The sequence below is a fragment of the Aulostomus chinensis genome, chromosome 14 (assembly GCF_037954235.1).
Source record: "Aulostomus chinensis isolate RoL2024-O1b breed Wild chromosome 14, RoL_Achi_v1.0, whole genome shotgun sequence".
NCBI lineage: Eukaryota > Metazoa > Chordata > Actinopteri > Syngnathiformes > Aulostomidae > Aulostomus > Aulostomus chinensis.
Window position 1 is genome coordinate 10547643 of NC_141333.1, and position 24435 is coordinate 10572077.

General features: G+C 41.4%; 1 long non-coding RNA gene across 3 annotated transcripts in view; it reads left to right on the forward strand.

The window, feature by feature from the left end:
* Positions 1-1606: 1606 nt before the first annotated feature.
* LOC147249708 (uncharacterized) overlaps positions 1607-24435 on the forward strand; it is a 45480-nt gene continuing 22651 nt past the window's right edge. For 2 of the 3 annotated variants that reach the window (XR_015119237.1, XR_015119238.1), the window contains exons 1-2: positions 1607-1639; positions 5058-5185. This is a non-coding gene — a long non-coding RNA (uncharacterized LOC147249708). Of the gene's footprint in view, positions 1778-5057; positions 5186-24435 lie in introns of all 3 variants that reach the window. The other variant, XR_015119239.1, reaches the window with a different exon arrangement.

Sequence of the window (24435 nt, forward strand, 5' to 3'; positions counted from 1 at the left end):
CCTATTGCAGTATTAGGAGGCTAAAAATCAAAGTGTTTGCTGATCACTGAGCACATATAAAGACAACATGAATTACACCAGATGATGCTTGAGAAGTTTGTTAACTGATGTTTTTTGGGCAGTTTTGGTGTTGTTTTGTTTCAGTAGCCATCAATCTCCTTTACATCAAGTGAAATGCACATGGCTCACACTTTTTGCATTCCCAAACACCGAAAATGTGATGTAGGAGGGGAACATGTCTTTGTGAGCTGAGGACGACAATTTGTGAGTGCCTGACAGACGAAAGTCAAATTTTAAGTGAAGGATTCAAGCTGTTGCCTCCACTGATGATTGGTCTCTGTCATGACGCTTTTAGAAATTTTACAGTGGTCTGAGAGCAAAACCTGAACCCAGCAGCTTTTCAGACCCTATCTATCTGGAATGATCTCTGTAATGTCAGAAAAGCAGACCCAAATCCCGGCTTTGAAGAAATTTCTGTTATTTATTCCTGAAAGAAATTCCTTGAAAGGCTTTCTCATATGAAAATGGCAATAAACCAATAAAAAATGGCAAGGCAGCCCACCAGCAAGAAATTTATGGCATTAATAGCTTAATCTAATAGCTGTTAGCTACAGGTTGCAAATATTGCTGCGAGCCAAAAGCATGTAACAGCACAGAATCTCAAAATCATAAATTATTTGGCCACCACTTAGTATATCAGCCTGCCTCGCCCCTCAACCAGAGTAATGGGTGTCTGAAAATATAGTTCCTTGTCAAAGTGACTAAAATGAAAGAATTAAGTACTCATCATCCCAGAATTTACTCAAATCAAAGTCGTAAAATTGGAGTCTCAAATATGTTAACTCATTAGTGTCCACAGTGGAATTTTAAATTTTCCTTAACATTTTGCTGAGCCAAGCACAGTGAGGCTACGACTCAATAGATGTCCACAAACACCTACACGGACAATAGGTGAGGAATTTCCAATCTTCATACATAGTTTAGACTGGACACATTGTCTGGGTTAATTAAGATTAAAGGAAAAAGGATATCGGTTGCTTTTTCTCAGTCCAGTATTGACCTTTTGAAAACCTTGGAGACTTTTAATAATGGGACATTTCAATATGAATCTCGAGTGAAATGGTGTTAAATGTCAATTTATCATACAAACTCCCTCTCTCTCTCACTCTCTCACACACACACACACACACACACTTTTTTAGTTGCGAGGAAATAATTTCTTAGTCCATAACCCTGACCAAGTGCCTACCCTTTCGCTAATCCTAACTTAAACCTAATTATATCCTTGAATTTAAAACCAAGTGCGGAGCCTTAAAACAGTAAGGACTGGCCATAGATGTCCACAAAATATCAGCTGAATGTAAGCTACAGTTCATCTAAAAAAAATTGAAGTTCAAACTAGGGCTGAGCAATTTTATCTTTTCTACGATATAAATCAATATTTGGTTTCCCCAGAGAGTATCGATTTTTCAGCCGCGAGTATCAATACATTCAGCCCCATTCAAATCCCGTGTCCCGCACTTTACAGGAAGAGCAATTAAGTCTGCCGGCCGATAGTGTCGCTATAGAGCATTTCTAGTTATCCAGACGCCGATGCCTTTCTCATCCGGTCAACGCTGAGAGATTCAGGAGAATGGCGGTGAGCATTGTTCCCTCTAATTTTTCATGTGACTGGGAAGGCACACAAGCTCCCTGAACACACTGAGGATCAATGTGAGCAACATCAGTTGTGCACGCTGTGGCCACACACCTGTTCAGCACCTGGGGGCATAGCAAGGTACATGACTTATTAAAAGAATCAAATTACAGCAGCAATTTCTATTAGTTTACTTTTAATATTTTCGGGGTATACAACTCAACCTCTGAGCTACCGTCGCTGTCTCTTATCTCTGCCGCACTGTTGTTAGCTAGCTAACCTGCACGATGCCGCCGCGCATGTGGGCAGGGCACATACGCTAGCACTGTCAATGCTATTATTGGCTGCATAGCCTAAGTGAACCGTATGGTATCATTGTCTGGACACCTGTCACTCACCGAGGCTATGCGCTGCATAGATTTTTTTGTGCGCTGAGAATGTGTGAGCGGTGCGCGATTGCGCAAGCGCGCAGTTTAGGGGGAAGGTTGACGTTCTTATCACTCCCACTCGAGCTCTCTGGAGTGCTACTTTAGCTCGTCGTGGTAACTGCCGCAGCTCCCGCTTGCATTACACATGTACTCCTTGCAAACTCTCTTTTCCGTGGTAGCCTGGGCCCATAACCTGTTGGCAGTATCTATTCTCCTGCAGCGGAGATGGATAACTCTCGTTTGACCAGAGTCGTACTAATCACTCCCACTCGAGCTCTCTGGACAACAACATCCGTCTTTTATTCTTCGCTCGTCAGGGCAAAAGATAAACTCGACAGAGACCTCTGGTGGGCTCCCAGTGGTAACTACAACAAACTGAAAATCACAGTACAGAAACGCAGTCATACACGTAACATGTCCTACCTCAACATAGACATTTAAATAACCGCTAATATATGTCTATTTATAGATGTCTATTTATAGATATATGTCTGTTTTTATATATATGTATATATATATATATATATATATATATGTCTACTATATGCCTATTTATAGATGTCTATTTATATACATATATTAGCGTAGTTTCTATCAGTTTACTTTTAATATTTTGATGGGTTTACAACTCAACCTCTGAGCTACCTTCGCCATCTCTTATCTCTGCAGCACTGTTGTTAGCTAGCTAACCTGCACGTTGCCACGGCGCGTATGGGCAGGGTACATACGCAAGCACTGTCAACGCGATGGAGCCCTGCCATGCTTTTGTCACCCGCAAATTGAATTATTGGCTGCCATGGTTTATTTTTAGTTAACCTGGTGGTTGGACTGGCTAGTAGCCACCTCATATGTTCAGTATCAAGCTAAAAAAGCGGCCAAAAAGGCCACTTGCTGCACTTAAACTCTACATTGTTCACTTAATTTTCAAAAGCTTGCAAGCGACAATTTTCACTCAGTTTCAATAAATGAAACAAATTTTCTCTCCACATCTTTGATTCATTTTGTCCAGCATTTGCAAGCTGCCACTCAGAGCCATGTATTGTGTAATTGATGCTTTCAGTTCAATTAATTTAATCCAAGTCAGTGGAACACTCACAAGATGTCACCAAAATCACTTTGTCCCTTTTAAATCTTTCATAAAAGGATGTAAGTGTATCAAATTATATCATGAGCTGAATATCGTGATATATATCGTATCGTGAGATTAGTGTATCGCTACAGCCCTAGTTCAAACATCTTCAGCTTAAACATTAAGAAATATCTATTGCAGTCACTGAAAAAAAGCTTGTGTTATCATGACAACAAACAAACAATTTAGCAGTGTTCAAAGGAAACCAATTTAGGTTTAACAAACTCATGTGGAGAACTAAAGCAAACTAGCTTCCGATTCTCCTGAGTTTCTTCAAAGTGGATCTTTAATCCACCATCTCTTTACCAGCAGATCGATGACAGTTGAAGAGTTCATTATCCAAGACAAATCCATATGTTTCTCTGATAGATCTTCAACTGATCCCCTCATCCCATTCCATGCTCTGCTTTTTAATTGGTCTTCAGTCGTCCGTCATCACCGCCGCACTTGTTCTTTTACCCACTCCGTCGTTATAGTCTAATGACACAAAGGCTAATTTTACACCCTCAAGTCGTTTCGTTTAATTACTGACTGTCCAGACTCCTGTGGCTCGATCAATAACTAGCATATTGAGATGGAGAGAAGATTGGGGAGAAAATGTCCACAGGGCACTTGATTTGGAAGGCTATGTTTCAAGTCATTGGACAAGAAGAGTTAGCAGGTAGCTAATTGGTCATTGGGGATGATTTGTGCAATGTCATTGACATCCTGTATCATCCACACTCTCATATTGTTGAGCTCTCCTCAGTTGAAAGTTTCAGTCTGACATTATCAAATTATTCTAAATTATTTAAAGTCTGTCAGTGAAATGACAAACTATCCCTAAAGATCCTCTGCCCCCCAACAGAACGCTGTCTCCTGATTGGTTCACAGAGACATAGAGAGGCTCCTTTCAGAGCAACAGGTGGTCATGTGACCATTAGTACAATACACGCAGTTTTAAGTGCAACTATGGAAGAAAATACACTGAATAAGAGCAATTAATGACAAACAGGAGGACAATGAACCAAGAACTACCATGTGATTCGCTCATGCGCAGGGACGAGATGATTCCCTGAGTATTGAAGCAGTTTATTTAAAGGATGTAGAGTCTCACAGTGTTTTTATAGGAGGTGATCCAGATGTGCGTGTGCTACAGCTGCAGGGGTCAACTTTTGAGCACAGACAGTCTGACCAGTAGGTGCAAACTGTTTTTATACGCAAATACTGTAATAATTGAAGGGAGTGTTTTCCACATCATTTTTTGGTTAAAAGATGCAGACATTCAGGTTGTTTACAGGTGGACCATTTCATGATAATGAGCTTGATGCATGTGGCTCAGGAGGCAAGTGAAGCTAATCTATTTACACATTCACTGCGCATAACTTAAAGATGAACATTCAACTTTATTGTTGTATGTTTATGTTTTTCATCCAGACTCAATGAAAATACAGTATGATGCCATTTACCTCTAATAGATTCCGTTGCAAGGTGAGCGAATGTCAGCTGTTAAGTGAAAAGATGTATGGATGGCGTCCTCCTAACTAACTGCAGTCTGTGAGGTCTCAGTTTATCATACATAAAGTGCGAGTTCTAATTGACTTGACAGGTATTTAAAAGCAAAAGGCCCTCTCTCATCTGTAAACACAAGACACAAATGACATTTGACACCGGATTCATGAATCAGCACTTAAGTAACCATCACGATTCATTAGATCAGGGTGGCAAGCAAGGACACGGTTAAATTTATAAAATGTTCCAAAAAAAACCCCCAACCCCAACCTCGCAGCAGTTGAGGGGCAGTTACATCAGTACAAAAGTGTTAATCAGTCATTTTATTTTGATGTGAGATGTCATGAGTGGTCATCCCTCTGTGTCTACACAGACATCAAACGTGTGAGAGACAACCAGTCAGCTGAGAAGATGCTCTGATCTTGGGGACCAATGGGAGACGTCGGGCTGGGCCGGGCCTGGAACTGATGGTGGAACTGAGTGGCTGTGGCAGCATTAATGGTAAGTGAGAGGTAATTAGAGAGAAAAGGACTTGTGCACAGCTCTCCATCCGGCGAACAGAGCGGGATGCCGGCCTTCCCACCACCTCATTAATCATCATCTGCTTAGCAGGCAGCTCAGAGTCAGGACTAACAGAACAAACCCCCTCCATCCTTCTCCTTCTTTAGTCTCTTTCTTGTTCCTTCTTATAATCTGTCATTTTCATCCCTCTGCTATTTCTATTTTTCTCTCCTTTTTCTGTCTGCTTTTTTGTCCGGCATCATCCGGCATCTGCTTCTTCCTCTGTTGTCTTGTGTTGTCGAATTTGTAACTTGTCACATATGCACTTACTTTTTTACTGACTACAGGCTTGTCTCTTCCTTTTGTTTTCCATTTTATTCTTTCTATATTCAGTAACTATACTTTTTCCTTGTGTGAATCAATGTGTGCAGTGCAAGGTAACCTGCACTGGCTGAACTAGCTACTGCAGCTCTCTGCTGACAAGTGTTTAATCGCGCTAATCATAACGCAACATTGTGACATGAAATCATTTTTCTTTAGGGTGCAAAATTACTGCATGCCGCCATGTGTAAGAATGGTCGTTAGACATTTGAATTGTTTTTACAGGAGGAAAAAAGACACGGATTTAGTTGATTTTGCTGACCTTGACCACCAAAGGATTTTGAGGTCTGCCGTTTGAGCAAAATTTAAAGAAATTCCCTCGTGGTGTTTCTGAGATATTGCGTTAAAAGTGGGTTGTACGGACAACCCTAAGACGTTACGCCTCGGCTTACAGGACTAAGGCATTATTAAAATGGACCTGGGAGTAAAACTGGAAAAATTTATTCCTAATTTCACGGGACCTTTAAATCAGAGAGAGATACGCTAACCCAATGGCGACTGCGCTCTGTCACCTTGCAGCTCTAGTTTCCCTCTCTGATTCGTCTTTCCTATGCGAACACTGTTCTTCAGCACCATTGGAGAAAGAATGTGGTTCTGGATTTTTCATTTTCTACCCGAATTGTTCTCTTGATCAGAAAAGGGTTCATGGCTCACATAACGCAGCCTAACATATGCAAGGTCACACACCAAGACGCCCTCCCACCCCCCGGCACAGACACACCTGCATCACAGGGTGCACGCAGGGGAACGACCATGCAGCTCAGGGATCGGATTAGCAAAATAATGGCTGGTTATTGCTTTTTACATTTATATTTAAAACTAAAAAAAATACTTAAATGGTTGAATGGTGCAAAGCAGATTTTTGACACGGCTGTAACACTGTAGCAGTCTTCTTCTCAGTCCGATTCTATCTCTCCAACTTGCTTTGACTCATTCTTTTCTCCATTTCTGCATTGCAATTTTCCTTTTCTGTTTTCAATCTCTCTTCCCAGTGACCCTGGATGTTTTTAATGTTTTTCCTTTCTACTTCACTTTGTATCTTTGTCGTCTCGCTGATGCTTTTTTTTTTTGCCATCTGCTGGAATTGGAGCTCTGGATCTTTTGATCTGTTGTCTTTTCAATTGCAATTTTTTTGGCATTTCTTTCCAGTTCAATCAGCAATATTTTCATCAGTACCATCGGCAGAACAATCTTGACATCATTATCATCTCTTAAACAGAAAAGCACAGAGGAATAACATGCAAGATATAAACAGACAAGAACAAATGGGGAAAATAAACTTGAAATAAACAAGTTGACATCTGTAACCAAGTAGATAAATGGATTGTTTTAGGCCACTGGCACATTCACTGCTGTGTGGCACATGAATATGCAACTGCAATCATTTTGCTGCAAATTTTTCAATTTAAAATTTACAACCTCGCATGTCATCTCTTCCTTTCACATGTGTATGACGGATGAGGGGATTCAATCTTTATCTCTCTCACTGTGAGTCAGCGAAAAACCCAGACCATTACAGGAGAGCGGCTCATCAGCGCTCGCACCTCCTTTTCCGTCGTACGCTGATTAATGACCTCTCTTGTCGTGCCACTGCAACAACATGTCCCTGGCAGGGATACAGACAACAACACGGCCAATATCGATAATTGGCTGCAACAGGTGACAGAGAAATGGAGCAAAACAAGAAGAAAAAAAACAAAAAAAAACAGAAGTACAAGACGTGGACAGAACTCCGGGGCGTGACGTGCAAACAGAACTAATTTGTTGCAGAAAGTAATTTGTGTCACACATGACTGGCGGCAGTTGTTGGAGAAATAGGGAACAGATACACTCAGGTACCCCAATTTATCACTTCAGCACTCGCTTCCTCCCCTGTCTTGGATATCGCATGTTGTCCTTGTTTCTATTCCAAGAGTGCAAAGTGAAGCTAAACTTTTGAATTATGTGAACTAATGTAATATTCCGGGCCAAAATTGTCTATTTGAACAAGTCTGGAATAATAAATGATTCAGCCTATAATTCCTAAACCACTTGTGGTTCTTTAAAAATCTGCCAATGGACAGATAGAGAACCTTTATTAATCCCAATTGCAATTCCAGTCTTCAAGCAGCTCTTTCCCATGAACAAATTAGAAAAAATAAACAAAAGATGCATAAATAAAGAGATATGAATTTCTTTCATGCTGCAATATATCTGTTCTTTCTTTCCCTGCTTCAATAAAAGAACATTGCCACTTACTTTCCATATTGATTCACTGTCACATTCGCATGAACAGGATTACAGTAATGTGTATATAAATCACCTGACGTACATGTTCTATAATATTTAGTGACATATTACTATTTCATTCTTTCAAAAAAGTATATAAAAGCATTCGGATTCACATGCACTCTGCTCCTGTGTGGCCCTGCTCGGCTGGTCTTTCATTCCACCCACATGCCAGGATGTTTTCGGTTCACTACATTAGTTTCCGTCTGGATGTTGGGTAAAGCTGTCCCTCCAGACGTTTGCCTTCATTGCCACGATGGCGAGCAGCACTCAGCATTGATTAAAGCTACAGCGAGGTAAAAGCCTATGACAGACCACCACTATGACTGTCACCTCCCACATGCAGGAAGAGGATGAGGAGATAAAAATACTCAGACGCTTAACCCTCACTGCTGACATTTCACATTGTAACAATCAGATTAGACACATGGTGGTTGCGCCTGTACATGCAGCATGCGTTCACACACACACACACACACACACACACACACACACACACACACACACACACACACACACACACACACACACCACGGTCCTGAATGTACCAAACTCTAAATCCCAAAAGCTGAAATTATAAGTGAAAGCGTAGAAGAAACTCACCATTTATTGCTGCACCGCTTCAATTGGCCGAAAAAAGGCTTCAGGGATGAGACCAATCTGCTTCATCAATATTTAATCAAAGATAAATTTAAGTTTCATATTTTTCTTTTTCAAGGTATAAACAGTTCATCGGACAGCAGAAGCCTGAAATATATGGTATTATGTGTAGGAGGGATCTGGGAGTTGTTCCCTGTCCAAAATAACCTTCAAATAAAGTCTTAAAGTCTTACAAAAAAAAAAAAAGAAAAAAAGATATCCATCCAACTTCCTCCACTGAGAGTGGCCATAAATAACAGATGCTACGGTTTAGGTCAAATATCAACTTTATTTTGCCAATATTGTTGAAAATAAATCAGTGCTCATAGCTGGCTTTAAAAACAAGATCTTAATCAGGAGGAAGAATTAAGACTGGATCGTAATTAAAACATTAGTGAGAATAATCTGTAATTGTTTTGATTCGAACAAACTTAGTTTTAGAACTAAGATGTTAAAATAAACTCCATAATCTGCGCTCACTTAAGAGTGTCCCTGTTTCATCAGCGCGCTGACCTGTTCAACGGCACGAGTGAATTTCAAAACCGTTAATTGAAAGCAGAGAAAGATTTATCGTCTCGTTCCCGTGGATCCCTGAATCTCTGTTCCCCATATGTTCCCCCCCCCCCCCCCCACGTCTTTGCTCTGCACTTCACAAGAAGAGTTAATGATGCGGATGTGATTTAGTTTGTGATATCGAAGATAAGATGTTGATATTAAACGGGAAATGCCGCACACAACGGAACGGCTCGAGGAGTACGTAATTTCTTAGTGCTTATACTCATATTTTCTTAATATTTATTTACATTTACATTGACACTCAGGGATTTAATCAGCATGGTGTGGCAAATCTTGTTTTTCTAGGAAAGCCTCCTTGATCCTTTTGAAAGGCGCTATAGGAATCAGTATTATTATTACTATCACTACCAGGAATGAACCACTCACAGCCGGGGAGGAGACGCATCAAATCTGTCGAGGACATTTCGACATGGCGACAAACTTTCTAATTTTACAACTAATCGGTACACTGAAACACTGGAAACATTTGAGGCGATTAACACGGAAACAGAACCTCGATTCATATCTCATCGGCTCCGTCTAATTTGATTTAAGATTTGTCATCCTGCTATCCCAACACAAATATAGATAATGACATTTCTGCACCCCCACTACTCCTGCCCCCCCCCACGGGTCGGGTATCACCATTAACTAAACCTAGATGCGAAGTTCTTCCTCGACAGCATTTATACAATCACCGACAATAAACAAAAACTGAAGAGATGACAAATGAGCAGTAAAAGTGAATCAGTTTGTGAGCCGGCGGAAATAACCCTGACGGATCCATAGTCATCACCTATTTGCCATTGTGAACGTTCTGTTGACAAGGCTTTGACAAGAACCACAAGGAGTAAATTCGTCAAATTGCCGCATGTCAAATTCTATTTGTCTGAGAGGACCTCTCTTGCGCACACTTATCAGCTGCCTTATTAAAGCCCAGTAACTACTGCAAATTCCCTCATATCAGATGGCAGCCATTCTTTGGGAAAATTACTGCTCATCAACTGGACTGAAGGTATTCTTATCAAGTCTAAAAACCTCATCAACAGTCCTGATGGGGGAACTCGTCGTCAGATGATCCACAGAAAACATTCTTTCTGACGTATTTCATTGCCTTTTGTCTGGTTCTCTGGCCTGCAGTGTACAGTAACTACGTTCAGCTGGCGTGCGTTGTTTTCAGCATGCACTGGGACACATAAATAAAGCTATTAGGTTGTGGAAAGCTTATGAAACACACAACTGCTTCATGAGTGAAGTAAGCACAGATGGCTCTCAGATCAAGGCCTTAAGGTACCGTAGATCTGGATCCAAGAAAACCAGCCTTTTCCAATTTGGCTGAAACTGATAAAGTATCCAATGAGTAGAATGACTTCATAGCAGAATTACGGTCCCGCTTCATCTGTGTGATCAGTTGAAGAAATGATCCCACACTTAATTATCGGTTAGATACGTTTATTGACCCTGAAGATTTTTTTTTTTCCTCCAGGGCACAGATGTAGAGGCTATACAGACGTGTACAATGCAAAGGCTCATAGTCAAGTCGGTCAGAGCTAAAAGATGAATTAATGTCAGACTCAAGGTTTACATTTTCAAACTGGAGTAGACTGTTGATGCCAGCGATGGACGGACGGAAGATGTAGCGCAGTGATGTTTCCACATCGCAGAAGTCGGCAGAAAGTACACACTTTGACTTACGCTGACGTCATTAAAACCACAGCTGATAGCATAATCAGCGTAATAATTGGTTAACACGCAGGTGCAGTTGAACGGAACTGTGACGCCGCTGTTTGACATCCAACAAAACTTTAGCAATCAAGAAATAGACACACATGCCAATAATTATTTACGTGCGTGAGTCGTATCAGAGAGAGCCAGCAGCGGTTTGGTCAGTGTGCAGAAAGCAAATGCAGCGTCTCTTCTTTTAGGTTTCTTCTTATGTGAAGATCAGAACATCGCTGTCATTTTCACGTGCAGCTCCTGTAAGAAACACTGATAACAGAAGGCTTTAACTCTACACCGCCAAAGAAAGAAAAAAAAGAAAGAAATACAAACAAACAAGATGGATCTGTTCATCTGTAACAATTAGACGGGGACTACGGTGCAAACCCGACCTGGGCCCAGCGGAACCTGCTGGTTGGTGCAAATTTATAAATTCTGTTTTATTCCAGCATGGACATTACAAGATGTCCTGATATTTTTAATCCGATGTAGTGAAAGAAATTATGTGAAGGCAATTAAAGTGAAGGTTACTTTTAACATGTTTTAATTGATCAAAACTGGTGCTCAACATGTTTGGGAGTTACTTTTGTCGATGTATCTAAACCACAATCTACACCTGCTTTCAGGAGTCGGAGAATTGTCCCTGCAAAACAGACGTGAATTTGGGATCGTGTCTCTGCTTGTGCATCTTTCTCCGTTAAAACTTCCACTTTTCTTCCTTGACCGTGAGTGGGAAGAGAGTAACTTGCTCTTCTGTGCTCCTGCTTCAGGCGGAACACATTACATGGTGTGTTTGTACATAGCACACCACGGTGTTCGGTGCTCATTGCAAAGGAATTACTCCTAAAATAGGCAGTGAGCTGTTAGGACATCTTGCCCACAGAAATACCACAGGGACCGTACAACAAATGCACGAGAGGGCAACACACACTTCATATTACATTTACTGTGTTGGACTAAGGTTTGGACAGAGGAGTCAATTTGGCTTTGGGAAAATGCATCCGGGGCCAAAATTTTGGCTTGCATGACCGACAGGGCATCAGGGAAAGACTCGCTTTACCACTTACCATCTTGTTTGAGAGCTGGAATTGAGAGATCTCTACTGGATTGATTCATGCATTAAATATGAATGCAGATCATTTAAAAAAAAAAAAAAAGCCTTAAAGCCTGCTCAAAGGTGATTGGTCAACCCTATGTTGAATCTGTCAGTGTATTACAGTACATGTAGGGAAGTGACTCTTTACTTTAAATATTGTTTATATGCAAATTGCTATTATTAATCATGCAGCCAATATGTAATTAATCTACAGTCTGCAGATGTGTGTGTACGTGTTCCCCTGCAGTTTTATACTCACAATTCAACATGATATTTTTCCGCGTGCACCCGTTTCTCACGTTAGCACATCTGCCCCGGTGACTCTAAACTCTCGTAAAGTCTCGTCTATCATTTCGCCACCCACCCTACTTCTTCCCTGCTCTACGCCCTTCACTCAGTGTCTCTGCCTCAGCTTATCTACAGTCACACTTCTCTCCCATCTCCAGCAGCTATCTCGTGCGGCAGTGTACGTCACGCATCCCCAGCCCTGTCAAAGATAGGCCACTACACACCGAGATAGTCCTGTTCACTCAATGTCCCATGTTTGGTCACCATACTGGATCCATCCTATATCCCAGCTGGGTGTTTACACAGGTTTGTTTGTGTACTGGTTTGTCACTTAGAACTTTTCCGTTAAGACTTGAGCTGATATGGCAGCAAGTGCTGTTGTGGTCGCGTGCCAAACTGGTCTGCATGTCGATTGAAAGAAATGACAAAAGAAGAGATCAAAGTGTGCAAGACAACAATAGAGGTCTACGTAATGCTCCTCTAAACCGATCTAGAAACCTAGAAAGGAAGTTTCACGAGAAGTTTACTGTCTCGTTTTTGGGTTTTTTTTTTACCAAGAATACAATCACTCATTGCCCATCAATACTAATTTCAAAAACACCTCAATTACTCCATGAAATACTACTATTACTGGGACTACTACTACTAACACTACTGTTAATAATAATAATAATGATAATAATAAAACAACAACATCACAGGCGTACCTCAAAGCAACTTGAAAGCCAAATATGATGAAAACAGCACAGTTAAATTATGATCTGGAAAGCAGCTCTTTGCAGTAGCATGCTCTATCTGATAGTGGCCCTCCAAGGTTGGAGAGGAATATATCAGGGTGGTACATGGTATGACACCCCCCCAACCCAACACACACACACACACACACACACTTGGGAAGATAAGAAAGGGATGACACTCACAGGGTAACAAAGGATAGAAAAAAGGAAATTGGAAAAGGGAGGGGGAGCGTGCTACAGAAAATACAAATATCTTCTCTTGACATATTCCTCCATAGGTTTCTTCGAGCGAGATCTTTGTAATGAGACAACAGCTGTTTTAATAGTCCTGCTGTTTTTTATCATGTATGTTAATCTATGTTGTCTCATGAGTTTTTTTTCCCGCAATGTGCGCAGTGAAGATTCACATTCCATGATCTTCCCAGAAAAGCCACATTTCTTTACACTGAACATTTCCAGTGGAGCAATTTGGAGGTAAATGACTTGCTCAAGGGCATCTCAATTATTTGTACAGGGAAAAGAAAACATGACTCACTCATTCTCATTCCCAGACCAACAGTTTATAGTGGTTATGCGGTTTCAAATTGAAAAACCTTTCTTCTGCAACTGGTTACTCTGACGCTTTCGTGCATGGAGCATTAGAAGAAAACTTTTTAAAAACGTCAACACTACAGCTCTCATAAGAAGGTTTGACAGTTTAAGCAATGCATTACTTTAATTACATCGCAGCAACAAGCAAAGCAAGTGAAAAGTTGAGCATTGTCCCTAAATGAGTTTTCCACAATGGCTGCTTTGAAAGTTTATTCTCTTGTTTTCTTAGTCTCTGGAGGTAATAGACCTGTCGCTGCAGTAATAATGATGAATCTCCTCTGTCTGCCCAACAGAGGATGGGATTCTGCCTGAAAATATGGATGCAAGTGGTTTGTGTAGTGATTTCAATCCAAGTAAATGACCTCTAAGAGTATGACCATAGCACGGACTTATATGTTTAAAGGAACAGGTTGTTCTTTGTCGTTCTTTGAAAAGTGAAGTTCTGTATTTAGTGTCAAACCCGCAAAATCACGAGCTAGGACATGGGTCGGCCATCCCTCCCTGTGGCTTCGGAAAGTAGATAATGAGTATTTGAAGTAAATTTATTTTATTTTAATTTGTCAGTTTTTTTTTTATATCATCTTAAATGGACATTATGGTCATGTTGCGGCATCAAAATAAAACGCGTTCAAATTCTTGTCGCGCAGAATACAGGTTACAAATGTGGATGTGCAATACCTCCCTCCACGCAATTTTTTTCAACCTTTTGATCCCCGGTAGCCAAACTATGGATAAATCCAAGTAAAGAAATATTTCAGTAAAAAGGTTTTTGTTGCGTATAGAATTAAAATTTAATTTTCTCCATAGCAGTTCATTTATTTCATTACGGTGAAAAAAAAAAAAGATATATACAGTGTTATCTTCATTTTAGATGTCCAAAGGGTTTTTTGCCTCCCAGTGTTGTCTTTTCAATGGTAATCGGGTCTAAATGGCTCGTTGAGTGTGGAAGGTTGCCGGCCCCTGAGCCAGGAGGAGCCAATAGCGAGACATCAGGGTGTCTGCAGCTGTTGATCTGGAGACAAAAGCAGGTGTTTGAAGCGAGATATTTTCAGTCATTTTACTGACAAAGGTGTTTGTTTTTTTTGTTTTTTGGTATGGCATTGGGGTGATTTCACTGGTTTTTATGTATCTTTTTGTTTTTCCCCAAACCATCATTTTCCCTTGACACTAACCTAAGGATGTTTGTGCCGAACCTACCCGTAGCATTTTCAATACCGTCTTAAAATACTTGTATATTTCACTGAGAGTGAAGGGTGTCCAGAATTTGGCTTGTGGAATCTAGAGGGGTTAATTTCCCCCTAAATATCACATTTCAAATAGATCACGTTCTGCACGTTCTAGTTCAAACAGTTCCTTTTGGCAGCAATGTTCATGTGGTACCAATCACACCCCCTCCTGTTCCTATCCCAATAGCACAACACTTAATTACTTCTCTGCCATTTTAATAGCTCCTGGGTAATGTACTTGATAGTGCAATTATTCCTTCTTGACAACATCACAATTCATTTAGACTTTTTTATTAGTCCTGATGAATTCTTTATCCTTGTGGAAGTGTTTTGGGGGGATGCAGGGGGATGAGGGTCTAATAATCTTATCTGGGATCTATATGAATTCCACAGCTGCATTCCATCCCCATGCAGCATACAGTTTGATGCAAGATTTCCACGTGACTTCAGCATCAGCGGTAAATTCATGGCCGCCCTGCTGCACTCAGGGTTTATGTCTTGAACTACAAACTACTGATCTTTTCAGCGTTGCGTTGCTCGTGTGATTTCATCACTTAAGCAGTCGGAGATGGAAAGAATACAGCGGAGGTTAAAGTTACGGGGTAAACACGTGTGTTTGGTCTTTCCATTAACCCATCAGCTCCCAGATGAGAGGAGAGTTTAAGACGCCTGTCCCCAAAGTGTAACTGAAACAAACAGCTGTAGACATTTTAGGTAAAACAGAAAAATCTATCCAAACTTTTCTCCTCATTCCTTCAACTTGTCTTTTTTGATCTTGCATGGACATCCTCTTTTTTTCTGTCCTACAACCTCGTGTACAAAATGCTTCTTTTTTCAGTCTTTCATCCGTCCCAAACAACTGCAGATGTAGGCAGGATAACCCCCCGCCACTGGCTGCACATTGAATTTTTGCTCGGTTAAACTTACTGTCGTGCGCTGACCCGCATCAGATGTAGTCGACCTATATACATTGAGCTGTGAGTGAGCAGCTTCCAACTGTAAGAGCAATCTGCTGCTTTAGGGCCCTCTGATTTATGCTATCTCTTCATGCCTTCTCCCTGTTTCTTTCATTATACTTCACATTTTGAACACTGAACTACGATTCAACTCCAGAATTGGCTTTCTGGGTGTCTTCCGGGTAAATGGTGAATAGCCTTGGGGGCTTGACCTTTCTGGTAGGCAGTCAACTGTCAAGTCCAGTTACGTTTTAGTGGCCCCTCGTCAGTGTTCAACACACTCCTCGGTGTGTTGATTGTGACATCGTCTGGCAGACACCCCGGGCTCCGGTGACATTAGAGGTCTTCAGTGCTGACCTTTACAGCCAAATCATCCAAATGAAGATATTTGGCCTCACAAAGAATCCTAATGGATTTGGCGTGTTTAGGTCCCTAGGAGGAACGTGGGGTGCAGCTGTTTCAAAAACGAGTGCTCTCCCATTATTGAGCCATTTGCAGTGGAGCACTAAAGGGCACTTGAGTGATCATTAACCCTACCTGGCATAACTTTGTCATGATGTCGTCTGCCCCAGGTCAGTGAGTAAGAGAACTGGTCCCTTAGGCTACCATATTGGAATAAAGGTGACTGAGTAAATGTTTGCACTGAAATTTCTTCACGGTCCACAGATAACACACTCCCATCTGTTCCAGTGGTGAGTGAAATTTAGTTAACAAGCAAAAAAAAAAAAAAAGCTGCCAGGCTTTAGTAGTAGAGATATGAGAAACCATCAGCAAAATACCCTTCAAGTGAATGTCTCTGAAATCCAAACGGTGGTTGAATTTGGACTTGATTCCAGATCAAAGGTGGGTTGGCCACTGCTTGGTCGACTCCACGCCCGAGGCTGTAGCAGGAATGTTGAGAATTTTTCAGGCCTATGTGGACATGGTGAACAGTGGACCGTGACCTGGCTTTGTGATAGGATCTCTGTGTTCTCGGTGGGTAATTGGGCTCTGGGGCTACAGACAAAGGTAAAGAAAAAGGAGAAAAGATGCAGGTTGTCAGAAGACATAGGTAGGCAAATGACAAGGGAGAAACACCGGGCGTTTTTTTTTCCCCTGATAGGTTGATCTCTGTCTCACCGAACGTCAGGTACGACCACAGAGCGTGTCTTGCCTACGTTTGTTTGTTTATATTTGTGAACACCTCGTTGTGTGTGAGAAAGTGCATTTAGTCAGGAAGATTTTCAGAGTTTGAAAGGCGACTATACTTTCAGTGTATGTCATCAGTATTTTAGACAGACCTATTCTCAAGAGCTGAATAACTGCTAAAATAAATATGAGAACCACACCCGCAAACACATAGACGGATGCGATGATTAATCGCAGCATCCAGGGTCTAACCTCAGTAACCTTAAGGCTGCAGTTACAGAGCTCCACATTAGGCATGCAGCCACACAACCTTGCACTTCTGCCATTCTCCCGCTCTCATCCTACTCACCTGTCTTCCAGCAGCACCTGTTCCACCCCTCTGGGTCTCCATCGCTATTCTGATCATGTCTCTCACTCTCTCTCTCTCTCCCTCTCTCCCAATTCCTTTCACAAGCGCCTGTAGTGTGTGTTCGTGAGAATGTGTGTGAATATATGTGTGCTTGAGAGATATGAAGAGAGAAGGAGAGAGCGAGAGAGGGAGAAAATAAGTGTGTTTACAGCTTTCCTCTGGGCTCATTTAAAAGGGGAGTTTTTGCCTCCAATCTAATCTCCATCTAATATTGCCGAGGTGGCCACTCGCCTACATGATCTTGCATTGCTACAGTGCCCATATGGCTCAGAGGAAACTCATTGTTTTATTACAGATCGAGCAATCTGGGTCCCCTTTCTCTCGTAAGAACCTGTCCTTGGATGTTTGCCTCTCGGGGTAGGTTATTCCGCACGCCACAAAGGTCCTAAGGCAACACAAATTGGAGGGAATGTTGATTAGGGTGCCTTAAAATCATTCAGAATGAATGCAGGTGTGCAGTAAAATGCATGAAAGCAGGTAACATTTAAGTATTATATCCTAGGTTGGGCAAGCATCCAACTACAATCTTCAAGTGGTTATTTTATCATTGTGAGGTATCGGGTCTGTCGTCCCATTGGCCAATATATGCCTTGGCGTGATTCCAGACCTGATATGTTGGCAGTGAGTTGCTGAACGAGCCCCCATTCACTGCTATTTAGATAGCGCTCTGCCTGGCAGGTCTGGCCTTTTCACCCCTCCTGAGGCTTGACTGTCAAGGGCAGCTTACTTGTAGCCAGAGGTGGCTGAGGAGAGAGACATGAAGGAGAGAAAGGAAGACAAGGAGGATGAGGAGGAGCAGAGTGAAGGTTGTTTAAGAATGCCACTCAGGTTTTCAATTGGTGCGAGGAGGGGCCTCTTTGGGATGACAGAGTGTCTGGCTGGTCTGGCAGGAAAGCCAACCCAAATGTGGGGATGGGATCGTTGCCGTGGTGCTGAGGGAGGATGCAAGTGATGGATGGCGGTTGTTAGACGCAGTAATTGTGTTCAGGTAATTGACCCCGTTCCCTCCCCTTTTCTCGCTCTCCTCTGGGTGAAGCAGGCACTCCATCTTGCTTTCACTTCTGTTCCACAGATGGGAGAAAACATCAGCAAAGAGAGACCAGTTCCAAGTCCTGGCAGCCCACTTGTTTAGGATTTTAGCACTGCAAAGACTGTTTCTCCTCTAATACTTTATGCATGCAATATATAAACTGTATGTTGATGCTATAGCAGAACATTCACTGATACTGCACAGAACCTAAAAAGGGGAAGAAAACCATCAGACATTCATGTTACAGACAAGAAGCTGATTTTTTTTTTCCACAAAAACACAGTCTCTGAAAAGAGGAGTATTGGCAAAGAACTAGACTTAAAAACTACAATTTGGATAAAAAGACTTTTTCGATTAACAAACTTTACCAGGCTAACTGTTTTTGGCCCACCTGTAACTTAAAGTATGAGTCCTCATGAGCCCATGGGAGGGGTTGTGTACTGCTCTTATTACTGCATGTCTGTTTACCATTATGCGAAATACCTCCAGAGGATTTAAGAAAAATCAGACTGTGTGTGCGCACGTGCTGTTGCTCAGGAAGGTCCAGAGAGCAGATGTTGCCTCAGAGTACAGCTGATAGCAAATTAGCAATGCTAATGCCATGTGGTGCAGCAACCAATGAACAATTAGTAACTTTAAACTAACCAGAACTTATCTGTGTTGAAAAATCATAAAACCTTTTCACACAGGGAATTTCATTTCCAGACATTGAAGAAACTTTTCTAAACTTAGAAATGAAAACACCAATGGTACTGTACAAGGTAGGTTTCGTGCTCAACATTAAAAAAAAAAAAAGGGGTGGGGGGACCTGGTTGACTTTCTGTTAACATTGTTTCCATAGTGATGGCACATAATTAGAACAGATGCTGTTAATGTGAGGTCAAGAGGCTTGAATCATTTCACGATTTTTCTATGAGAAGTCAAGAGGTTCAAAGCAATCATCCTGGTTCCTGGTTCTGCATTGGTCTGGGTACCAGCATTAAAATAATGGGCTGGTTCGGTTCAAGGTGGTAATAACGATAGTAACTAATTCTGAATTATCTTTTCGGACCTTTAAAAATCTCAACGATTTATAAACCCTTGGAAATAAATGACATATTTATGGAAAATCCAAGTGTCAAGATGACCGTTTCATTGAGAATGACGTTTCAGTGTCACATCACAACTCGTGAAATTAAGAGCTCAAAAGTTTAAGGAGGTTTCAGCACTGAGAGGTTCTTTTTTTCTTTCTTAAAAGCCATGGGATAGGAAGTGTTTTACATCCTAGCAGAACCACATATCAGCCTATTTTGACTGACATATTAACTGTATTGGACGGTTCAAACCACTGCACCCACCTCACTTTTTACGATATAGCCAACTTCCCAGAGTGCCATTTGAACTGTGAGTAAAACGGAGAGGGATTGTCATGGCTTGATATGGAGGAAGTGATGATGTACTTCCCTCTTCATGCATCAGCAGATTATGGCAACATTCATCACGGCTCCCACTCCCTGTGCTAATAATCAGCTGGGTATATCTCAATCTACAACCGCTGATTTATATCAAGCTCTGCAGTGGGGGTGCGGGGTGGGGTGGGGTGGGGGTTTGACTCATTTTTAAACAGAGCTGCGTGATGTAAATCATAACCCAGCGCGGTGTCGAGTCGATAGGCTCGTTTTTGTGAGGTGGGAGAAAAAGAAGGCTGGCAAACATTTGTGAACGAACAAAAAAGTGCATGAGCTGCTCAGGATAAGACTGAGAATTGTGTCACAAATGTGCAGGCTGTGTGTTGTCCTGATTTCTGCTGCTTGAAATTAAGAGTTTATTTTTTTATAGTCCTACACACGCTTCCCGTTACTTGAATTCACTCTGCTAACAATCTCTCTAACCTTCATCATGTTAAATGACTCTCAACAGTTAGAATTAAGGTGCTCCTGATGATGATCTCTCTTTGTTGCCGCTCTTACACTTGTAACGTACAAAAATAATAAAATGAGTGACATTTCTAGAGTGCTAATTAAAAATCTGCTGACTTACTTGTAAGGTTGATTAAAGTGTTGCCTAATGACAAGAATCAGGCCTGTTTACAACTCATCAACCTACTATCATTATTTTGATGCTAAACATGTCATTTCTTTCTTTCTTCTTTATAACTCCATTGCCTCTCATCTTTTAAGACCAGGCAGTAACGAAAGCCAATGACTGATAACACAGGTCATAAACTACCCCCCCTAAACTGTCTAATTCAGGACTGTTCCGGGACCTGGACTATATAGGATGACATCATCTGATCTCATCCAATCAAAGAGCTTGTTTTATTCTCGTCTCCTTTTGACCTTGCCAGAACTACCTGGCTTTCTTCATGCTGAGAGGGAAGCTAGTGTGTCACATCCTTGTCTTCTTCTTCTTTTTATTTAGCGGTCGCTGCCACTTGAGTGGAATCTACTTAAAATGTCACTTGTGTCTTGTGTTTTAGGGAGAAAAAAAAAAACCCTGTTTATGCAGAGTTTGCATCAGCGCATTTTTTTTTAAAAGCTTGATTTTAAGTGGTAATTGAATGGACTGATTGATGTACACATTTTCAGTTCAGCCGACTTGAAGGGCAATGACGTGCGGCACTTAGTCCTCTTGTTAGACCACCTCTCAGGGGTTTTCTTGCCCTTTCACAGATTAAACAATTATAGCCAGTCAGTGACCTTTAACATCACCAAATATATTCAAACTGGTAGTCGTAGTGAAATGAATAATGTCCCATTTGCTGTTTTGTGTTCAACCAACTGAGTCATGGAGGCTAAACCAGAATAACCGGGAGCTCAGCTGAGTTGAACATCAGATCCAAGAAAAGCTGTCAACTTTTAAAAGAAGTCTGGTCCTCTTCCTGAGAGGTGACTGCTGATGGTTTCATCATTTAACGTGCAACTCCCAGTTATGGCCACTGTCTTCTCTTCTGTTCTACTCAGCACCTGCTCCATTTTTGCACCTCTTAATGAGGTCACATTAAAGATGCCACTACTGATTTTTAAAGACAAAGTGAAATTCAGTGAAATCCCATGGAAAATAACACTCAGCAACTTGTTGTTTTTTTTTGGGGGGGGGGGGGGGTTAGGTCACATTTCCAACCTCAAATCCAGTCTTCTTGCTCCCGCAACATGCTTCTGCCTTTCAGATGTCATGTCTTTCAAATTCATGATTGTAACTGGAAAAGGAAAAATGGAAGCGAAGCCATCACACATCTGTGGAAAAGTGTGAAATGTGTTTCTCCTCGCTCACGGACAGCCCGTCAGGAGCTGGTGGCCTGAGGGATCTCCTGGCCTGTCGTGACCAGTCAACTGGACCAGCAGCAACCAGGAACCCCTCAGAATGCACTAATCAGCCATGACGCTCACATACTCCACAGCTCCCATTTGCACAAGCCACACTTTGAAACTGGATTGATTGACAGGGATGCACATAGCAACTGTGTCTACCTAGTCGAGACAAAAGGTTTGTCTAGTAGAAAGCGAAACGCTGATCAGACAGAGAAAATAAGAGGTCCACCAGAAGTGATCAGATGAGTTAAAAGATGCAAATAACACAGTTCATCAGAGGTACATAAGCTACTAATAGTGTGAGTCAGGCTACACTGATCATGCAGGATATAAAAATGAATGCTATATGTTTTAAGTTGTAAAATAGCAAAAAAGTAGACCAGATTACAGACCTGTAAAACTGTCTGAGAGCGCACTGTGCAGTGAAACAGGCTACAGGTTAAGGCAAACTAAGACAATCATTTCCATGCGACATACTTGTGGTTTCTAAGCAACAGGATCGTTTCTACAGGCAAAATTTGACCAGTAGTTCAGATTTTTCAGATATATTCACAATAATGTTCTGTATGTCGGGACAAGTGTTAAGAAATAATGACCTGTTGTCTCTAGAATAATAATAACTCTCGGTTGAATGTGAATTGTCATCTTAACTGTAAAAATATTGGTTGATATACAGTATTTGTATTTTTTCTTTGCAAAGGTGGAAAAGTTCAGTGCTGCAGGTGCTTCTACAGATCTGGTGATGGTGAACAGTTCAGACCCAGAAATAAAACTGATAACGGCAAAAGTAAAACACATTGATGCACACAGTATTAATCTCATTCTGCAGAGCAATCAGATGTGCGGCGAGAGGAAGGTTCACTGCCCGGTACAGTGCTGTTACAGCCATTACATCAGTAAATTGTTTTACCCAGGGTGACCGGCAGCACACAGGCACCCGCCACCTACATCAAAACACTGTCTGCACTATCCTGGGTGAATTAAATAGAAATCAGGCCGCAGTTATAGGTCCTGTAATAATGATTTTAGGCCAGCAAATATCTGACAGTTTATCCATGTATAGGTTGCTGCGGCGGATTTCCTTCAACCTCAAGCTGAGGGGACTCAATTAGCCAAAGTGTTGGACATAAATGATGGCAGGCAGCGTTTGGCACTTTCAGAAGCTTTTATTGATTCAATCACAGAATAAAGGATGAGGCAGAAGACGGGTAACCCAGGTGCATTTAGTCCAACCAGAGCCACAGTCTGTCTCTCAAACTTTGGCACACTGTGATTCATGGTGCCGGCCATTCTTGACATTACCTCGAGTGGCGATTGTTCGAAAGGCTACAAACGATAGTGTCCACACTAATGCTGTGTGTGAAATGATTCCACACACAGCAACACACACATTAGACTGTATCATGTCTCTGTAAAGTGTAAAATCATTATAAAATCAATCCTGTTAAATGAATGTCTTCCAAGTAGGGAGGAGTCCAGCATTTCTGCGAGAGAGGATTAAGAAGCACGTGATGTCGCTTGACTACCTCACTAACATTTATAAAATGTTACAAAGTGATGAGACGCAGCCACTCAAATGTTCAAATGACATTTTCAAATAAAGTATAAATGTCATCGCCGACAGCAAAGTGAAGCAGCAACGCTTACGCATGCCGACAAATTCAATTAAAAGTTGAAATAATTGAAATGAACACAACTGAAATAGCAAACAGAAGAAAATATGAATCTACGGATATATAAACTGGAAACCTAAGCATTGAGAAGGTTGAAAATAATCCAAGCTAGCTCTATGTGTGTGTGTGTGTGTGTGTGTGTGTGTGTGTATGTATATTATATATATATATATATATATATATATATACATACATACATACGCAGTATTTCTCTATTATTTATCATGTGTCTCTTTTTTTATTGAGTTTCATTCCAAACTAATCCTGTGGTTAAGAGTGGTGACCCCCCCCCCCCCCCCAACTTGAGTGCAGCTTGAGACTTAAATAAAGCCTGAAAGAAGAAGCCATGCTGCTGTAAATCAGTTCATGCTTGTGATTTAATGAACGATAATTTAACTGACCATTAGCAAGCTAAACAGCTCCAATCACCACACAAATACTGGAGTGTTAGCCCGCAATTAACTGGCATCACACAGCCAATGAGAACGTTGCAGCTTACTATGGCCGCCTAGCTTGTAGCCTCGTTTACCCCTGAGGGCATGTAAGCACGCGTGTGCGGGACATCAGGCTGTACTGACGTGTTTCATGTGTCTTCCTCGTCTAAGTCACAGTAACATTTGTTTTGGGCTCATGGCTGCTGGACGTTCTCCTGGGTTTTCAGGCTAACGATGCTTCGATGTTGAATAGATATGAAATCAGATGATGATGATGATGGTGTGTATTTCTCTTGTGAAGAAAATACTGGATATTTTGGAACTTGACACTTTTGCTTTAGTGTCACCACATGAGTATCTTTAAAAACTGTGAAGAAAGAGGAGATAGTGTAGCTGCTGATCGTGCAACTGAAACAAACTAAGATTTACTACTACTTACTACGACACAAGCTGACGCACCTCACTTAACACTGACCAAACCTGATGCTTCACTCACTTATTTGTCTTATTTTATTAATTTCTTTAATTTAAGGTGACGATAACTGCATAAAATCAATGATTGTCAGTGCCCTCGGAACGAATCTATCCCTGGTGTCGCTCCGAATTTAAATTTTGCGGTGTATTTTATTTCCCATGGCTCTAGTTAACGTCAGTGTTCATCTTTGCACTTATTTAGAGTGCCAATAAGAATGGGACATCCTCGTCAATCCTGTCGACGGTGAAATACTGCGATGTTCAAGAAGGAAGTCTTGAAATTGGGACACATGTCTAAAAGCTCTGAAGCAGAAAGAATTAATCGAAAAACAGCATGTATGTTTACGTCGTCTGGA